Raw genomic sequence first — 22,051 nt, 5'->3', positions numbered from 1 at the left:
ACAGAAGGGCATGACTTTCTGAAAGAAATTGTAAAGAAAGAGTCATGGGCATACCACTAAATGCCTGAAACCAAGCAGTCCTCTATTTAGTGGAAATGTGCTGGTTTCCCAATGCGAAAAAATTCAGAGAGACTCAGTCGGCTAGGAAAGTGCTTATGACAGTGTTCTGGGATATGCGTGGCGTGTTATTGGTGGACTTTGATGAATATGGGACCACTGTGAATGCTGAAGTCACATTAAAACTTCGGTTACATTGTGTCAAGTCCTTTGTGACAGTGCTTGCCCCATGTTGAGAAAACTGCCATATTTGTGTGGGTGTCATTCCAGCATCCACCATACAGTCCAGACCTTGCACTGCCAGGCTGCCTTCCGTTTGGTCATGTGAAGAAATACCTGGCTGGCCAACACTTTGCAACAGATGCTGACGTGAAATCAGCAGTTCGCAAATGACTATACACCAACCAAATTGACATCAACAAACAGGGCATACTGAAACTGGAACCACGATGGGAAAAATGTTTTGAGAATGTTGATGACTGTGCAGGAAAGTAGTTAAGAGATGCAAGATCATTTAAAGTTTCTTTGTTACCCACTAAACTTCTTGGTAATAAAATTACTGCATGTTACTTTCCGATCCTCCCTCGTATTTTGCTTGGCAGATTAAAGCAAAAGTTATGCACTTAAAATCATGCTCAAAAACTGCAGATTCTTACTTTTGCTTACTTAGCTCGTCTGTAAGACAGCAGCTGTGTTAAATGTTTAAAAATTAACATTTAAAATGGCATGAAATGCCAGAGACTAAGAAATGTACAGCTCTTTAATGAAATGTGATACCAAGTCATCAGTCTTGTTATAGCTATGAATTCTGCCAATTACCATGAGTAAAGGACTGTTGCACTTGTCCAAAACTATGGTGAAAAATTTCAAAAAGAAGATGTGGTTACTTTCTGATAGTTTAAAAGAACTGTTTGTTGCATATTGTATCAAGTTTGATGTAGAATACAGTTTTTCAAAATTTTGTGGCTAGGATCATAGTGATGTATCACTATTTGCTCTGCTGGAATGCAGAATGTGTGTGCCTCATTTATTTAAACATGAAGCAGGAGCTATCTGCTAACATTACACAAACATGCTAAAAACTTTTAGTGGGTCTCTCAGTCTGCAACACAGAATCAAAATTTGCATGCTTCACTGCCATAACAAATACCCAGGAAAAGTACATGGATATAGACCCTGAGGAAACCACTAGATTCAAACTGATTAGTTACACTAATTTTACAGCAGCTGTCAAGTGAACATTTTGTTGAAAAATTGTAAAAAGAATTACAAATCTTTTGATTTTGTTTCAAAACCCAGTACCTGAAAAATGGTGAAGTGGTGGCTGAGATGGATTAAGCGGAAAACTATTTTGTCGTTCAGGATACTGTTCACGATTATCACTGAGGAGGGCATGCAATTGTTCATCCTGTTGTGACATACTCTGTTGAAAATAAACAGTTTCTATGCAGAAGTTTCTACATTATAAACAATACCTTAAAACATAAGTCTACTACTGCAGTGCGTGTTTTTGTTCAGAAACTGGTCACTTTTTTCAAAACAAAATTAACTGCAATCGAATTTTAAAAAAAAATTAGTAATGGCTTTGCTGCTCAGCACAAGTATTAAGAACTTTTCAAATTTGTATCATTTTGAAGATTTTGGAATTTGAGCTGGGTGGAACATTTTGGAACTAACCACAGACAATTTGGTGATGGTGTTCATGGCACACAGAAGTGACAGTGTGCTGGTGCAAGTATGCTGCGTCCAGATGAGAACCAAATTCTCACACCACTTCACCTGTTGTGATTGACTGTTTGAGAAATATAAAATATGGATTTGATAAAAAAGCAGAATTGGAAAATGCTCGACCAACTCAGGAAGAAAAGTCTGCATACACTTCCGTTATAGTTTGAACTAAGCTCCCTTCTGTCAATTCACACAAGATTCAAGTCAGTACAGTTACAGGTGACTAAAGAGTTCTTGTAGTTCTAGTGTTGAGCTAGCACAACCTGTAGTTGTCTATCACAGCCAGCACAGTATGTTGCAACAACAACAACAACAACTGGTCAGTTGGAGATATGTACGAGATCATGGCAGATGCACAGATATATTTTATGCATTCTTGTGGGCCATCACTGTTCCAAATACTGGGTTTTTCAAAATGAATATAGGGGTTTTAAGGCTTTGTAGCATTTGTTATATTCAACTTACATTTATAAACAAAATGAAAGAGCATGTAAAACAGTTTTATTTGTAAACCTGTGTGCAAAGACTGACTGAAGGTGATGAACAAGTGATAGCGTCTTTCACACATAGCCCCAAGAAATCAGTTCAGAAGGCTAGTCGTGAATTACCAATGCCAGTGAAGTCTGTGTACGACATTTATGGAGACACAACTATGTCCTTACTTATCGTCTGTGGTTGTTTGATGCTCTAAAGCCTACAGACTATGGTTTATGTGCCAACTTTACAAACCAAATGTTGCTGTACAATGATTTTCTGGACCGTGTTGTCTACAGTGATGAATCGACATTTCATCTACATGGAAGCATTAACACAAATAATGTGCACAAATGGGTGTTAACAGATCATACCGTAGCAAGAAGACTCCCCTAAATTATTATTGCCATATTGCGGCAAAATTTTTATGGGTCCCTTTTTTTGTGAAGCAACCATAACTGGTGTTTCTTATTTCAATGCACTACAACTATGGCTCTTTCCTCAATTGGAAGAAGCTGAACCACAAAAATTATACGGCAGCACAATAGTGTGCTGCCTCCCTGGCATAAATCAGTACACGACTGGTTAAACGACGTTGTACCCGATTCCTGGATTGGTTGCAAGGGGCTCGATAACAGAACTTATTTTGTATGACTACCTCGTTCACACGTTTATTGCGACTACGCAACCACCTCCTCACACACAATCTGATGCCGTGTGATTTTTACATTTGGCGGTTCACAAAAGATCATCTGTATGTGGCTTTGTTACCAGCTGACCCTCCAGACTTCAGAAACAGTATTGTTACAATGTTATTCCAGACAGACTACATCTACACCCATACTCCGCAATCCGCCATACGGTGCATGGTGGAGGGTACCTTGTACCACAACTAGCATCTTCTCTCCCTGTTCCATGGAGCTAATGACCATAGCAGTTTTGCGCCCTAAAACCAAAACAAAACAACAACAAAACAAACAATCCTGTTCCACTCCCAAACAGAACGAGGGGAAAAACTATTCAAAAAAGGGACAAAAATGTAGGCAACAAATTACAGTCTAGTATCACTGCCACCAAAGTTTATCCAAAATAATGCAAGAATTATTATGCATTACTGGTATGAGTACAATTTGTGGAAACTAGTTAAATGTGGCATATCACAAGACTCCTCTCCCACAAACAGTTCTGTTTATGCTTTTACAAATGGCCTGTGAGTAATAAGCCTTCTCTACAAATACACAGAAAATTTTGTACATGATACAAATTATATTCTTTTATTAACATAAAAACAAAGGATCAGAAGAACTGCAGTATAGCACTGAGAAGTGTACCACATACAGTACAGATCAGTTTTCTGAGAAATTTGCTAGTAATAAACACACAGAAACCATCACAATAAATTTGCACTGGGGAAGAAAAACAGTCAGTAGCTGCCATCCATAAAGTTATCCAACAAATCTCTTCAAAACAATACTGCAACCAAATATGCTGGAGTATTAATTGAGCAGGGTCAAAGAGAGTTCCAACATGCAAAACACATTAGTAATAAGCTTAAAACTGTACGGCATCAAATAGCAGTCGAATAGTTTACTTCCCCCAGGCATAATCATTGCTGTAATATGACCAACCAGAATTTTTTTTCAAAAAATACCCTCCTATTACCATCCACACACATTTTACAAGTTGTGGCTATATGGTAAATCATAACTGCTAAACGGTACAATACTGGCACCTGAAGTGAAAATGACAAAAGCTACAGCAACATTTAGAACACTTAATCCACTGGAAAAAGCACATTTTGGAACTCTTAACAACCTGGTTCAGCCACACTTGAACTAATGATCACTGCAGATCTTGGGGGGACGGGAGCAATCAGGAAGTTAACATATTTTCATTCAATAATGTTATTTGGAACAGTGGTCTGGGGTAACTCATCTCTAAAACAAAGTCTCCTTCGCTAAAAAAATGTGCTGTAAGAACAATATGTGCACCAATCCACAGTTATTTTGCAGACATCTGTTTAAGGAGTTCTGGATTTTCACTACTGCTTCACAGTAAATTATTCCCTCATGAAGTTTGTTGTGCACATAATCCACAGCAGTTCAAAAATAACAATGATGTACACAATTACAAAGCCAGAAGCAAAAATTACATTTATTACAGCACGCCATATTAACGCTGCCTCTAGCACAAAAAGGATGCTCAATGCTGCAACCAACATTTTTGATAACTTACCCATCCAGTGATATAAAGTGTGTGACAGACAGCAAAGTAAAATTTGAAAATAAACTGAAAAAGTTTCTCCTTGATAATTCCTTCAATTCTGTAAATGCATGTCTGTTTAACATGTAAAAGGTGGTGGGTAGGAATTTTAATACCATCTCACATCTGTACGTGTAAATGACCAGCATGTAGCTTATTTACAAAAAAAAATAACAAAATGACTCGTTCCACATCAGTATTTATTGTGCAAATGACCCATGGAACATTAAACTAATTAATCTCTCATAGTACTAGACGAGATGCTACAGAAATATATTTTAACAAGGTTATATTGCAGACTTTATACTTGTAAAAATGAAACATGAGACAAAGTTTTATGCATAAAGAGTAACTGAATATTTTAAATGATGTAAGAGATTTGAATCCGACAGTAATTAGTCATTCAGTCTATAAGACTGCACACAGTGTTACATACAGCATTCAGCACAGCTGTAAAACTGGTTTCATATTTTCTGATATAATGTATGGAAAAACCTCTTACAACATGCTGAAGGGAATATCTTTTACATGTTAAATGTGCTTATGATCTTACATCACTTTAGAGCAGTGGTAATCTGTGTCATGCCATCAGTTCATAAAGTTTTAGTCATATTCAAATGAAGCCTACTGTTTCTAATAATGCAAACGGCACATTGCACTTTTGTTCAATAAGTGACTATAACAGTCAGTAAAACATTGTATGAGACGAGCACTGTTAATATGACAGTTGACGTATGTCACCTTGCCACTTACTGTGTTGACACATTGGCTAAGGTATCGATCGGTTATAAGCGACACACACACACACACACACACACACACACACACACACACACAGAGAGAGAGAGAGAGAGAGAGAGAGAGAGAGAGAGAGAGAGAGACTTTAGAAGTGCTGTTAAATGTGTCGCCGCGAGGTACGACGGAAATGCGAGATGTTCCGTCGTCAGCTGATTTGAAGTGACCAATAACTGAACTGCGGCAGACGACGCGTTTGGCACTCCCGTATAATTCTTCTTCTAACCTGTCCTAACCATAACCACGTGACGCGCAATGTAGCAGAGAAAACGGAGGTCAACGATCTGTGGCAGAAATAAATTCACGACTACTTTGCCCGTGGCCATTAAAGTTAACCTCTACGAGCAAATTCAAGACAGAAAAATTTCAGTTTCACCGCCAACACCAAATTGTAATTTCTGGCTATCATTGGTTATATGAGCTTCTGCGCTATCAACAAATGAGCATCCTTGGTTGCAAATATTCTCTACACTTTTCTCCTTGTATGGCTACAGGAAATTGTTTCATATATATCGCACTGACTTTCGAACACTTACTATTACTTTACTGCAACCCGAGGTAATTTGTTTCATATGGAAATCAAGAAAACATTCGAAGCAAGAAGTGCAAGACACTATTTTCGATGTATCCAGTGCCGATGTTGTCGAGGTTCGAAGACTAGAATTAATCCTTACCAACTAATAAAAGTCTAATTTAAATCGGATCGAACAGTCGTCCCTAAAATAGTTTGAGGCACGGTACTTACGTCTCAATTCCAATACGACAAGCTAATGCGACGTGTTGGTTACGAACAGCAGCTTTTCACCACGCCTAACCTACATATACCGTCGGACTGCAGGGAAGGTTATTCACTGCATAGATGCAACAGAAACTTACGGCCAAGCACACGTCAACAGTGCCGTCAACAACTCCAGGAGCGGCGCTACCAACGGTAAGCTGCTGCTTACTCAGACTAAAGGGCAATTCGCAATAGATTGTACCCCGGATAGGAACGTCAAAATATCCCACAAAATCTTTTTAAGTGGTAGCATTATGGAACGAAAGGGAATGTTATCGTGGGCTAATATCGCAAGTTAATTATTCTGGTCGCACTCACTCATGGTATAGTTGTAGATTTTGTGCTTTTACGTCTTATTCGTCATCATGTTATCGTTTTGCCTTGGTTTCGTGACACAGTGCAGACGTTCCACGACAACTTGGATATTTTGCCCATTCAAAATGACTACACTGTCTGCAAAAAACAATACAAATTGAAGAGGCAAGCCGGCTGGAGTGGCCGTGCGGTTCTAAGCGCTACAGTCTGGAGCCGAGCGACCGCCACGGTCGCAGGTTCGAATCCTGTCTCGGGCATGGATGTGTGTGATGTCCTTAGGTTAGTTAGGTTTAATTAGTTCTAAGTTCTAGGCGACCTCAGAAGTTAAGTCGCATAGTGCTCAGAGCCATTTGAAGCATTTTTGAAGAGGCAATTTTCATTAAGTAAATTTTTCTTAACAGTGAAAAGTTCAGATCTATTAAAGGAGACATATTAAGTTGTTATTTGGTACTTAGAAAGAGAGTGAGCAACGAATGAGGTAAACAGGCTCTTGTATCGCTTTATTAATGATTTTTAATGTGCTTAGATGTCCTTATCAAATAAATGTCAATGTTTTTAAGTTTTTGGACAACACATTTCCTGTTTAACCTCTCAGCAATTTACTGTACAAATTACTTTTGCCATTAATAAAATGTATTATCGCTAGTTCCTTGACTCCAATAGGAGAGATTATTACACCTTGCAACATTTTTCAGATCTATGTCACTAGTCAGCCTTGTAATAGGAGTTTAATGTATTCTCTTTTTTCATTTTTAAATGAAATCCTTCACTTTTTGTTACATTGTAAGCTTTTCCTTAAATTACAAAAAAAAAAAATTCAGGAAAAGTAAGGCTTTTTCAAATGCAAAAAAAAAAAAAAAATGATCCAAGGTGCAACATTGCTATACACCTAGGAACAAATATTCTACCGAAATTTAAAACCATCACACTAGAGAAAAACTTGTCTATACTGCATTTAACAGCCTATTTGGCAAATTATTACTACACTGCTACCCCAATAATCCGTAGATGAAATCAAATTAAGTAGAAGTATTATCAACAACCATTTAAAAGTTAAATACATTTGAAATAGAAGCTATTGGAAATTAACACAAATTTCCATTCTCAATACATGTTAAATTGTTAAGAATGAAAGAAACTCAGTTAAATTACAAACATCACATGTTTGATGGGAGAAGACCTTATTCCATTTCAGGGTACAAGATGGTACACAGTCGATGAAGTGTGACTTGACTGTCCACATTTAACATAATCGGTTTTAAAAATATACAGAAATTTACTAATCATTTAATTGTGTAATAATATCATTAATATATTATACAGCACTTAAATGTGCCAAATTCAAAATATTTACAAATGCTGTTCAAAGCATAACCATATGTTACACAACAACAATAACTTAAAAAACGCCAGAAACTGTTTATTGTTGCCACTAGTGTGGTTTCCTTCACGTGGTTCTGAAATACATCGCTAAATTGAAGTACCTGCCAGGAAAATTACTTGTTCCTAGGTGCACTATCCTCAAGTTACAACACTCTTTCCCAATATATATTCTGACTTTTTTTTATCATGGGTTGAATCTCACAAACTGATTTTCCTACTAAGTAGTGAACTAAGTGAAGGATGTTACGTTGACGTTCCATCTAATGCGAACACAATGTGTGAATGGCCTAATAGTATTTAAATCCATTTACAACCTACAAGACAAGCAAGCTCAAAATTAAAGAAAGTCAGTGGCAGGGCACACACACACACACACACACACACACACACAAACACACACACACACACACACACACACACACACACACACACACACACACACACACACACAGAGTGCCAACACACCTGGAAAAAATCGAACATCAGCAGCGACAGCACAAGTAGTAGAAACATAATTTCGTGACTGTCTTCACATGAGTAACATACACATATGCACAATAGCAGTAAAGAAATAACTTGGAGCTCTTTCAGAGAAACAATCTAAAACAGCAACTTTTCTGACAGAATTATTGCATTCATTAAAATTCTCCACAATATTATGAAGTGGTTCAATGTCAATGCAGAGGACAATGCAAGGAAGATCATGATGACTCTTAAATGTACAAATTCATATGGATTGGTTGATACATCCAATAAGAGAATAAAAAGTTTGGGCCATATAATATGTAATGTACTTAGTCACATAATTCATCATTAATCTGGAATTTTCTCCTGGGAGATTGAAATATACTACTGTCAGGCCTTTCTATAAAAAGGGTGACTCCTTAGACAGTAATAACTACTGCCTAGTGTCACTCCTTATATTATTTTCTAAAATTCTGGCGCAGGTAACATACTCCAGGGTTGTCACCCTCTTGTGTAGTAATGAGAGATTTGGCCAGTCACAGTTTCGATTTAAAAAAGAGCCACACTACTGGAACAGTTATTTATACAGTCACAGAACAAATAGTAGAACTTTTAAATGATTAAATCTCACCTGTTGGATTTTCCAGCGCCTTATCGAAGTTGCATGATTTTATTAGTCCTACTAAAGAAGTTAGGTTATGGAGTCCAGCACTTGCCTGCTTTAATTTTTATTTAAGCAACAAAACATAGAAAAGTACCCCAGGCTGCTTTGGTAGTACAAAGAGGGATGCCACAGGGTTCATCCATTGGCCCACAACTGTTCTTGCTTTACGTTAATGCTGTCATTTTCATTGAATGGGGAGGCAGTATTAGTTCTATTTGCGGTTGAAAGGAGGACTTTTGTGAGCTGAATGAAGAAGAATCAACAGAGAAAATAGAAAATAATTTTTTTGTGGAAGTTACTGACTGCTTTTGTACAAATGGACTAGGTTTAAACTTTGAAAAAATGCAGTTCATCCGGTTTTATACTGTCTGAAATATCCCATCTCCTATTAAACTAGTATACCAACAAGAAATAATTAAGAGTATAGAAAGTTCCTACATGTTAATGCCAGTGAAACCTTAAATAGGAAAACCATGTAGTGGAGCTGCTTAAATAGTTATTTTTAACTACCTTTGTGATAAGAATAATTGTGAAATTTGGGGATATAGACCGCAGTAAGTTAATATAAGTCGCAAATTTCCATCCATTGAAGTCTTACAGGATAATATTCTAAGATAAAATCTGAGATAGGCAAAAAATATTCATTACACAAAAGAAAGTAATTAAAATTGTATATGCAGTTCGCTCACATGTATCCTGCAGGCATCTTGTTGTGGATTGGCAAGAGAGCCAACCCGGTGGGAGAGGAAGCCGAAAGGCACGCGTTTTAGCTCACGCAGGCCGACGTGAGGTCTGGAACAGGTCAAGGAAATTAGACTAGTAAAAAAGGACGTGGCTGTGGAATACTTAACTTTAATCCATAAATGGTGAACATCGCTCTTGATGGTACATGTTTTACAGCATCAATAGTAACTGGTAATGGCGCCTTGCTAGGTCGTAGCAAATGACGTAGCTGAAGGCTATGCTAGCTATTGTCTCGGCAAATGAGAGCGTAATTTGTCAGTGAACCATCGCTAGCAATGTCGGCTGTACAACTGGGGCGAGTGCTAGGAAGTCTCTCTAGACCTACCGTGTGGCGGCGCTCGGTCTGCAATCACTGATAGTGGCGACACGCGGATCCCACATATACTAACGGACCGCGGCCGATTTAAAGGCTACCGCCTAGCAAGTGTGGTGTCTGGCGGTGACACCACACATCTATTTAAGGAATTGACAGTATTAACCACAGCCACTCATCATATGTACTTCCTTATAAAATTTATTATTAACAATCCACCTCAGTTTGAAAAGAAGATCTGCATTGCCCTCTTTGGCACAGAAAGAGGTGAAATATGCAGCTATAAAATTGTTTGATGAATTTGTATTTAAATAAAATGTCTGACAAATAGTAGAAGTATTTTTAAATGTGGATGAAAAATGTCTGACAAATAGTGAAAGTATTTTTAAATGTGGATGACATACGTTTCACTATAACAAATCTTTTTATCCATAGAAGAATTCTTGAATAGAAATAATTTTTTTACAGAAATAAGGCCAACATGAAGCCATAAATTTTATTTTTCAAATTTTCTTTCAGATACTGGAATATGTGTATATGTTTGAGCTGTTGATGTGTTCCACATTATAATGTTTATTGTGAATATGATCTATGGAACAAGTAACTAAGGAACTAATTTTTTCTTTAGAAACCCAATGTTTCATCCCTGCCCATGAAAGAAATCTGGAGGAGGGATCAATGGTGTGGATGTATATCTGATCAAATTGTGGTTCCATACTGATGAAATTAATACAGGCTGTCTCACAGAGATGGCAACATTTTTTATTTTTTGAATGGAATTTGAAAATTGACATTGTTGACAGCACTACCAGTATCGTCTAACATTGCAAGACTTTTTTATTTAGCCACAATCAGGGATTTTACATGCTACTGATGTCATCATATTTTGTAAAAAGTAAGAGATATGTACACATATGTACAAAATATATCTGCATATTAAGGCTTTTGTGAAAACAACATATTACTATGAATTAACAACTAAGAAATATACCAGGTTTAGAAGTATGAAACTGGAGTTTTCCTGTAAACCGTCAGTGTAGGGCCTGTGAGACCGAGTCTGCAGTGCCATCTGCTTCCTGTAACGGCTGATGACAAATGTCAATACACTGTAACCCAAATTCCATACATCAGTATCTATTTCAAACCTGTAAATATGTCGAGTTTAGTGGCTACGAACTACTATTTATGGACAGCATTGGTTTTCTGTTATCATTTTAAAATAAATTTTTTTTTTCAAGTGGTTCAAAACATTCAAAAGCGGCGATTTTGACGTTAGAAACAACAAGCGTGGAAAACCACCTAGAAATTAAGAAAGACAAAGAATTGCAGACCTTATTGGATGAAGGTGATACTAAGATTCAACAGGAACTCGTGGAACAATTGAATGTGACGCAGAAAGCCGTTTCTCTTCAGCTGAAAGCTACAGGAAAGGTGCAGAAAGTGGGAAAATGGGTTCCACATGAACTGAATGAAAGACAGCAAGCAAATCGAAAGACCACTTGTGAAATTCTTCTCGCCATATACAAAAGAAAGTCGTTTCTCCATCGAATAGAGACAGATGATGAAAAATGGATATATTTTGAGAATCCTAAGCGTCTAAAATCATGAGTGAATCCAGGCAAACCATCGACATCCACTATAAGACCAAATCGCTTTGGAAAGAAGACAATGCTTTGTGTTTGGTGGGATCAGAGGGGTGTCATCTGTTATGAGAACTAAAACCTGGTGAAACCTTTGACACTGATCACTACCAACAGCAAATGATCGATTTCAACAGAACATTACATGAAAAACGCCCGGAATATGGAAAAGGCAACGCACAGTCATATGACTTCATGATAACGCTCCAGGTCAGGGAAACGATCGAGGCGTTCAGTTGCGAAATTCTAGAGCGTGCAGCTTATTCTCCAGACTTGGCTCCATCCAATTATCATCTATTTGCATCAATGGGACACACTCTCTCTGAACAACACTTGAATTCATATGAAAATGTACGAAAATGGTTCACTGACTGCTTCGCTTCAAAAGAAGAACTGTTTTTTTGGCATGGCTTTCATACGCTGCCAGAGAGGTGGGAGAAATGTATAAATAGCAATGGAGATTATTGTGAATACGATATTGTTTATTAGTTTCAAAATACAGACATTTAATTATTGCAATCAAATTCCGGTTTCATACTTCTACACCTGGTAAATGAACAGTACAGTGCATTGTAAGAAAATAGATTTATTAAGAATCAAACTGTACAATCTAGTACTAGACAATAAACAAAGAAAACATATACATAGTATTAAGAGTTAGAAACAGCAGCTTGATTGTAAAAGATCACTCTTATCATTTGTTATAAATTCTCCTATAGTTACAATTTTTTGTTGAAGCCATCTTTCTGTTCCTGAAGGCAATCAGTGGCACATTTTGCCATTTATATGGAGTTGTAATTCTGTGAAATGATCTCAACGCAATGTAAAAAGCTTTAGGTTCAATTATTGCCATCTGAAATGGCTTATCATAACTGTGAAACTCTCTCCCCTATATTTTGATAACACAAAACTAGCTGGCCTTCTTTGTCTTGATGTTTTTCAGCAGTTCTACCTGGTAAGCATCACAGTCTTTGGTTCATCCTTCCCATAGCATTTTCTATGTTACTGGCCTATGTGGACGACATAGACATAGTAGCAAGAACTCTGACGGTACTTGAACAGGCCAGCAGGAATATAGGCCTAAATATCAATGAGCGGAAAACAAAATACTTAGCTGCTGATAAAGTGCACAGGGAGAACATGCCAGCAGACATAACGATGAGTAGTTACACCTTTGAAAGAGTTGATCACTTCAGGTACCTGGCTTCGATTGTAACCAGTCTAAGTGATATCTCCTATGAAATAAAGCAGTATGTAATCGCAGCCAATAAAGCTTATTTCGCCTTAACAAAGCTATTATCTTGAAGGATCCTGAATAGAACCACAAAACTAACCACGTATAAAACACTGTCCAGACTGATGCTTGCACACACCTCTGAAACCTGGGCTCTGACAGCAAAGGATGCTGAATTGCTTGATGCATTCGAGAGAAGGATACTCAGTTTGTGAAAGGGGACGATGGTGGAGGAGATACAACCATGAGTTGTATGCCATCTACAAAGGTGAGCCTGTTAGAAGAATTATTTAGTCGTCTAGGTGGAGGTGGGCTGCACAATTGGCACAGATGATTGATACAGAAATACCAAAAACAATTTTACAAGGAGAGCCAGGCAAATGGAGAGGACTGGAAACTAGATGGGAGGGCGGATTCATTGAAGACTTCAGAAGATGTGCTACAGAAATAGGAAAATACGAGCAAGGGACTGGGATAAATGGAAAGAGATAGTTGAAGAGGCCGAGGCTCATCATGAGTTGTAGAGCTGCAGAAGAAGAAGAAGATAATTGTAATTCCTATGTGTTTATCGGAATTGATGACCTTTATATTTGTGTGATTCATTGTGTTGCCTGAATTAATGAAATACTTTCATACTCATGTGGAGGACCACATACTGTTTATTGTTAAGGGTTGACTGCAGATATTTTCTGTAAATCATTTTGTAATTTTTTTCATCTTCTGATGACTTTACTAGACAGGACATTATATAAAAATAATTTAAGAGTGTGCACAAGTATTCTCCTAAATCATTTACATAGATTAAAATCTGCAAGAGCCCTGTAAAACTTCATTTGAGAGCGGATGATTCTCCATCTCTGAGAAGGTGCGCTGGCAGGCGCGACAACGGCACCTCCCATCCGTCGTTAAATCCGTCTTGTGAAGCTTCTTCTTCTGACCTGTTTGTCAGCAGCGTATCGACGATCTTGCTTTAACGTTTTATGGGAACAAAATTAATTATTCAGCTGCTGTGATTGTTCTTGAAGAATTGTGGTTTTACAAGCCAAATCTGCAACAATTAATTGATTAGTTTTCAGTAGATGACTTCCCATCCGTTACTATGAACTGTGACCTTTCTGGTAGGAAATCAAGAACCTATTTACACAGCTGAGACTACATTTTAAAGGTACACAGTTTGTTTATAAGCTGCTTGTGAGGAAATCTTTGTTTTCAGTAGATGACTTCCCATCCGTTACTATGAACTGTGACCTTTCTGGTAGGAAATCAAGAACCTATTTACACAGCTGAGACTACATTTTAAAGGTACACAGTTTGTTTATAAGCTGCTTGTGAGGAAATCTTCTGGAAATCTAGAAACATGGAATCGACTAGAGATCTTTTGTCGACAGCACTCAGTGTATAGTGTGAATAAAGATTCAGTTATTTTACATGCTTTTCTATCTCTGTTCTGGTAGTATGTCAACAGATTGTTTTCTTCAGGGTACTTCAGACTGAAAACAATGTATGTCCTAAAACTCTATATGTGTATAACTACTTTGTATCTTTCTAAGTCTTGCAACAAGGATCAAACACTTGCTTGTGACACATGTAATGGTTATGTATAGTACATCCTTGAAGTTTCAATACTTCTAGGTCAAAACCGCGTATTGCATATTCTGATTGGATCACAATGACCTGAGAGGTACCACAGGGCCTCGCATTGGGACCCTAATATCTCCTTATTTTTTATAATGTCTTTCTATTTCTACGAGCCAAAAAAGCACATTTCACTTTATGTGCTGACGACACAACTGCTTTGACTGATAACACCCTTCCCCAATAACAGTCTAATCAGTGCCTGCAACATCGCTTTTGGAGACATTGTGGACCAGTCTGAATCAAGTGCTCCCTCTCTGAATGTCAAAAATACACAATTGATGCAGTTATGTACAGCACAAATAAATACTGTGTGACCATAAAATGAAGAAGTAACAGGGGCAGATTCTTCCTGATTTCACAGTAGATGCAGATCCGGGGCGAGGGGGGGGGGGGGGTAATGTCATGGGGATCATGACATCCTAATTTTTTTAGTAGAAATGTTTATACTTTACATATGAGGTGTGTTAAAGAAATAATACGATTTTCTTTTTTAGAAAGAATTTTATTTCTTCGTCTTCAAATCATGATATCCTCTTCATAACAGTCCCTATCAAATACTTTAGACTTATGCTAGCACTTTTTCCAATAACTAAAACACTTGTGGAAGTCGGTCTTTAGGATAGGGTTTATCTTTCAGAGCACCACGTTTTTAACGTCATCTGTGCCTGTAAAATGGGGTTTTTCGAAGGTTTTCGTTGGAGTATGTAAATAGATATCGAGAGTTGTTTGTTTACTCCTTCTTGTTGCTGTTACTCTGTGGTTGTCAAGCACTCATGTGTGTGTAGTCATTGTAGTGCACATACTGATTTTCTTTAAATAAACGTTCTTTCGTATAGTTTCCACGCTAATTAGATTGAAAATGCTCAACAAAACGTTGTGGACCCCAGGACCTAGTGTGAATGCATCTTTTTATAAATGTTAAGAACGGAAAGAATAAAAGTCTGTTTTAAAATAAATTTCACTTTCTTTACCTACAAATTTCGGCACTCAAACTAATTATCTTGCTTAAACATCTATTTGACCTCCTCGGACAAGAATTTGATCAGAAATATTTTCTGTCATACAGATAACTTAGTTAAATGAACCGTTTTTCATAAAGTTTGGAAAAAGGACAATAAATTACATTAAGGGGTGGTGGAGGGGGAAGCACCCCCGATTGGGGAGGCAACTTTTCTGTTTTTTACATCTTCATCCCCGAAGAGCGTTATCCCAAAGTTTCAAAACTTTATAAATTTCCCCATTTTCCTAATTTTCGACAAGAGTTTTCAGCTGTGCTGCTGACGTAGTGCGTCGGAAGTTTAAAGAGTGCGAGAGCTATATTCTGGGTAGCATTTCTTTTATTTTCTGATTTTAGACTGCTTCATACGGTATGTGGCTGTCTAGTCATTAGACAGCAATTACAGCAATTATTATACAAAATATGTGCAGTTAGTTGATACTAATGCACAAATGAAAGTAGAATCTTTGATACTGCCAATTTGTCAGTCCCAGTACGGCAAGTTGAAAAAGAGTGAAAGAGATAGGGCAGTATAAAAGGTGAGGCATTTAAATCTGTTTGTCGGAATATTTGGCAAAATACACATACGACTAAAGAAAATGGTAATAAACGTTGTTTCTCTCGATGAGGGACATCGCCCCTGCACCACCCCCAGGGGTGGGGGCAGAAGACTTCGAAATCTTTAATAGGAAGGCTTATTTTTTTATCGCAGATTTGGATTCTCTGTGAAAAAAATATGTAACTTTTCTGTGACATTTTTCTTTCGTTTGATGATAGATGGTGCCATAATTGACACACATGAATATGGGGGGATAATTGTTATATCCTAGCCAGTAATGCCACCCGAGTCCGCTGCCAAAAGGTTGGCAGCATCAAAGTCCGGACGCCGTCCGCATAAGCAGCGCCAGCGAGACAGGAAATCGCCGCAAGTCTGCGCGCGCCACCGCTGGCTTCTGGGTTCTTAAGCGCTGGAGTCGCGAGCGCTAGGACAGTTCTGTATTCGCCGCTCAGTTGTATACTCGCCACCGAATTGTGTACTTGCTAGTCAGTTGTGTGTTCATCGCAGCCGAGTTGTTGTTTGTCGGCAGCCGACGCTGACCTAGCCGCTCCGACTCGAACTAGACAGATCTATGTAGACACGGCGTTCACTACTGTGTTCTGTATCTTCGTTAATAAAGATAAGTACCGACTTTTATTTAATCAGAGTGTTTGGGTTTTCATCTTTCTGTTCACTGTTCCAGCGGACCGGTCGGCCCGCTATTAAAAGTGTGGCGGTGACTTCGTAAGCCGTTTCGACAGCGAATTGTTTGTCGCTACGAACACCGCCACAAAAACAATAGTGGCAAAATGGTAATATCTCACATGTCCGATTACGAAAATCAAAGCACATTATTTGATATTTGGGGAAATGCTATTATGTGACACCATGTACCTTCCCACAATGCATTCGTAGACTACATTTATTGTTACCCAGGAGCAACAACGTGAACTTAAGTAGTAGGGTAGTGGCAGCCTTAGCGCAATTTTGAAATGAAATTGATATGTAAATTAATTAAACTGATCAATTAATCACCCCCACCCACTGCCGCCATCGACCACCCCCACCCCCACATGATCTCGCGTGTTTTTATCAGCCTGAACGTGTGCCACAGCCCTCTGCCTCCCCTCCCCTACCCCTCCCCCTTCCCCAACCTACCCTATTGGCGGGAATTCCGAATTTTTACGGGAATTTCGAATTTTGGTGGAAATTTCGAATTTTAGAGGGAATTTGTTTGTTCCAGGGCTGTGCTGACATCCCACCCCACCCCTTGTATGGGAACTGATGGCAAATTAAAACTGGTGGTACCCTTTCTGGGAGTCGAATCCTGGTCCTCCTGGGCGGAAAGCCCAGGTACACCCCTCCTAACATAATTAAAACACTAGAGGCACTTGGAACTCACAGGAAATTAAAAATGGCGGTGACCTTTCCGGGATTCAACCCTTATTCTACTGGATGGAAAGTGCAAACGTTCTCCACCAACATATGGAAATTATCCAGATGCGGGAGAGGAAGGTAGGTTAGTGTAATTTATTTTGGTCCGGAAATTGACCCAAAGGTCGATCCTAATTACGTGATTAGTCACAAAGATCGGGCCTAATTACACAACTACATGCATAGCGCTACACAAAGACGGCATAAAAGTGCAATATAACTCAAAAACTGACGATACCATACAAGTGGTGCTATCCTGCTGGGAAAAAAATTCGCAATACCACTCGAAACGAGCAACACACACTCTCAAACTCTACCCTACACCATCAAGTTGGTGAGAAGGAGGCAGGGGTGTAAGGTACTATCTTTATCTTTTTGGCGGGAAATACGTTCAACTGACGAGACGCGGACATAGATAAACCAGATAAAACGTGCTGCAACTGTAGAATATGCGGTCGGAGGTGACTGGTTGCAGTCGACTTCAGTGCTATACTATGCCATCGGACCAGAAAAACAATGCATTTGCGCTAGGTGTTGGGAGCTGCACTATATTTAAAAGCAATTTTGGACCACGGAACGATAAGTGATGTGATCACATGGATAGAAGTCCATAAAATCGATAAAATGACGGAAAATACCTATAAATTGAGGGAAAATACGCCGAAATGCGGGGAAATTGAGAGAGTACTTGCATGTCTTCTGATTGGGGCAGAACAATTTTTGTACATGGGAACGAGTATATGACAGCAAGAGGAATATGGGAAAACGTTGAGATGGAAGCATTGAGATGGAAGCACCGGGAACTGGGGAAACAATCTTATTTTTCGTCGAGGCAGCATCCTGCTGTACGTCTATTGAGGTAATAGTGACATGCGTGAGTTGACTACTGTCTTAGATGCTTTCCTGGGAAAAAGAGAAGCATCTGTCTCTAAACTTATTTGCATACGTCTTAAAGGATGACAGAAAGTGGAAGGAGTGATCGACTGAGATGGAGTTGTACGGAGGTAGGATTTAATGGTAGACTGATGATGCATTCTAGAGAGAGAGGGACATGTTGCTCTGTCTGGAAGCATCAGTTGTGTGACAACCTGCGTTCGACTTGCATACAACTACGTGTTCTGTGTGTGACTTAGAGCACTGTCTACTTGCGATCGTTAACAGCAAACCTCTCGGTCAGCAGAGGACTTCCATCGTGTATCGACACATACCTTTAGACGAACGAAGATTTATGCTACGTACTCCACTCCCCTGCCGCATCTTGGGCATAAAATCGAGTCTTCAGTTTCATAACTACAGTGATTGTAAGTTAGCGACAAGTGTTTGTGAGGTATTACAATCCCTGTGTATATATCTGCTAGACAGATGTCCTGTCTACAGAGTTAGTGTCGGAATGACGTGTAATTTCACGTGTCAAACACCGCTGCTATGCGTTTGTCCCTTTCTTTGAAAGAGGCATTCTCTGTTACTAACGATCATTTTATATAGGACTGATGTGAGCATAGTATAATTTCTGAAACGTGATCAGATGTGAATAGTGGGGGCTATACACCTCAGGAAAGCTGTATTGTACGTGTATCATAAGGAACCGATGTTTTAAGAAAGTGGTTTTTCATTTTACAGTTTATCAACATAGTTTATCGTAGAGAAACCCGCAAGGAGAATGTATGTCATGCGCTGGAAATATATTTCTTACATTGGGATAGTAACACCGCTGCATTCCATACGACTAATAGGTTGGAAACCGCAATGATCTAACATTATAGTGTGTTTTAAGTGCAGAACATTGTAGCCTTAGGAGTGCATGTGTTTATGTTCTCTCTTACCAATATCTTCTTGGTACTGACCCCAGACACTAGAACAATACTTTAGAATTGCTAGCGCAGTTGATTTACGTAAAACGCAGAAAACTCCATCTGTCTGGAGCTCCATCATGCATAAAAGCCACCCGTTTCTTATTGTTAACCGTCTGTTATATCAACACAACAGTTTCATACCTACTGTACACCAGTAAGGGGTGCTAACCTCCTGGGCATTCGCACATCTGGAGAAATCTTATGCCCTTGGACGGGTGCGGGACAGCAGTTACAGCCGTGGTTCGCAATGTTCCTACACGAAACGTGGAATATAGTGGTCTGCTTCTGGTCAACTGTAGTGAGCGTTGGTCAAAGACAATGCAAGGAATCTTTCGGTCTCTAGATTTATCCTAAGAATGCGTGAATGCTCTGTGACTCCCATCCACATATAGGGAGTTACAAAAAGGTACGGCCAAACTTTCAGGAAACATTCCTAACACACAAAGAAAGAAAATATGTTATGTGGACATGTGTCCGGAAACGCTTACTTTCCATGTTAGAGCTCATTTTATTACTTCTCTTCAAATCACATTAATCATGGAACGGAAACACACAGGAACAGAACGTACCAGCGTGACTTCAAACACTTTGTTACAGGAAATGTTCAAAATGTCCTCCGTTAGCGAGGATACATGCATCCACCCTCCGTCGCATGGAATCCCTGATGCGCTGATGCAGCCCTGGAGAATGGCGTATTGTATCACAGCCGTCCACAATACGAGCACGAAGAGTCTCTACATTTGGTACCGGGGTTGCGTAGACAGGAACTTACAAATGCCGCCATAAATGAAAGTCAAGAGGGTTGACGTCAGGATAGCGAGGAGGCCATGGAATTGGGCCGCCTCTACCAATCCATCGGTCACCGAATCTGTTGTTGAGAAGCGTACGAACACTCCGACTGAAATATGCAGGAGCTCCATCATGCATGAATCACATGTTGTGTCGTACTTGTAAAGGCACATGTTCTAGCAGCACAGGTAGAGTATCCCGTGTGAAATCATGATAACGTGCTCCATTGAGCGTAGGTGGAAGAACATGGGGCTCAATCAAAACATCACCAACAATGCCTGCCCAAACGTCCACAGAAAATCTGTGTTGATGACGTGATTGCACAATTGCTTGCGGATTCTCGTCAGCCCACACATGGTGATAGTGAAAATTTACAATTTGATCACGTTGGTATGAAGCCTCATCCGTAAAGAGAACATTTGCACTGAAATGAGGATTGACACAGTGCTGGATGAACCATTCGCAGAAGTGTACCCGTGGAGGCCAATCAGCTGCTGATAGTGCCTGCACACGCTGTACAAGTGTACATGGTACGGAAACAACTGGTTCTCCCATAGCACTCTCCATGCAGTGACGTGGTTAACGTTACCTTGTACAGCAGCAACTTCTCTGACGCTGACGTTAGGGTTATCGTCAACTGCACGAAGAATTGCCTCGTCCATTGCAGGTGTGCTCGTCGTTCTAGATCTTCCCCAGTCGCGAGTCATAGGTTGGAATGTTCCGTGCTCCCTAAGACGCCGATAAATTGCTTCGAACGTCTTCCTGTCGGGACACCTTCGTTCTGGAAATCTGTCTCGATACAAACGTACCGCGCCACGGCTATTGCCCTGTGCTAATCCACACATCAAATGGGCATCTGCCAACTCCGCATTTGTAAACATTGCACTGACTGCAAAACCACGTTAGTGATGAACACGAACCTGTTGATGCTACGTACTGATGTGCTTGATGCTAGTACTGTAGAGCAATGAGTCGCATGTCAACACAAGCACCGAAGTCAACATTACCTTCCTTCAATTAGGCCAACTGGCGGTGAATCGAGGAAGTACAGTACATACTGACGAAACTAAAATGAGCTCTAACATGGAAATTAAGCGTTTCCGGACACATGTCCACATAACATCTTTTCTTTCTTTGTGTGTGAGGAATGTTTCCTGAAAGTTTGGCTATACCTTTTTGTAACACCCTGTAGAGAAAGATCGCATGTTACGCACTTTGATCAAAGTGCTAGAGATATGTAGGCTGCTGTTTGATATAGTTTGATGATATAGATGCTCGAGAATAAACAATGAATGGACGTACTGCACAGTCATCTATTTACATATGCGATGGTACTCGTAAAGTAGTGGAGGGGCTGTTTAGCGATGATACAGAAATTGCTAAGCATGCTATTGAGTCATTGGTCGGTGTTGAAATTACGATGAAATTGCTAAAATTGATCACACTATCAACTATGATTCTTATTATTACAGTACATACATGGTGTCTTTTCCATCCCAACCGTCCACTGGTATGCTTTTGATTACCATATACTGACTGACTGACAGCGCTTGTATGAGATGGAGAAAGAGTCTTGGGGGAGGAGGCAACAACTTCCGGGGATGGCTAACTTCGGGACAGTGATTGCGGGCATGGCAGCAAATGAGGAATCAGTCAAATGGAACACAGCATCATCAGCTATCCCATCACTGTGAAAGATGAGATTAAATGTAGAGGTTGTCAATCACATTCAGACAGCAGTTTGGAATCGCTCCTCAATGCCTCACACTCTTCCAGTTTCCCTATATCATGATTACATTTTGTTTCAATCACCCAGAGCTTGGGTGCGTTGTGGGATCAGCAGCACCAATATGATTTACTCTGTGTAATGTCTAGTTTTGTGGGGAGGTCAATGGACCAAACGTGTTAATGTTGGTTTAGAACCTGACACAGAGGTCGAAGTCGTGGCAG

General features: G+C 39.4%; 1 protein-coding gene across 1 annotated transcript in view; it reads right to left on the bottom strand.

The window, feature by feature from the left end:
* Positions 1–6,192, bottom strand: part of LOC126424985 (serine/threonine-protein phosphatase 6 regulatory ankyrin repeat subunit A-like) — a 332,104-nt gene extending 325,912 nt beyond the window's left edge. Inside the window, exon 1 of the mRNA XM_050087874.1 lies at positions 6,062–6,192. The gene's annotated coding sequence lies outside the window, so the exon portion shown is untranslated. The remainder of the gene's footprint in view (positions 1–6,061) is intronic.
* Positions 6,193–22,051: the final 15,859 nt, after the last annotated feature.

Source organism: Schistocerca serialis, chromosome 10 (genome assembly GCF_023864345.2).
Source record: "Schistocerca serialis cubense isolate TAMUIC-IGC-003099 chromosome 10, iqSchSeri2.2, whole genome shotgun sequence".
Lineage (NCBI taxonomy): Eukaryota > Metazoa > Arthropoda > Insecta > Orthoptera > Acrididae > Schistocerca > Schistocerca serialis.
This window is presented reverse-complemented; position numbering and strand designations above follow the sequence as displayed.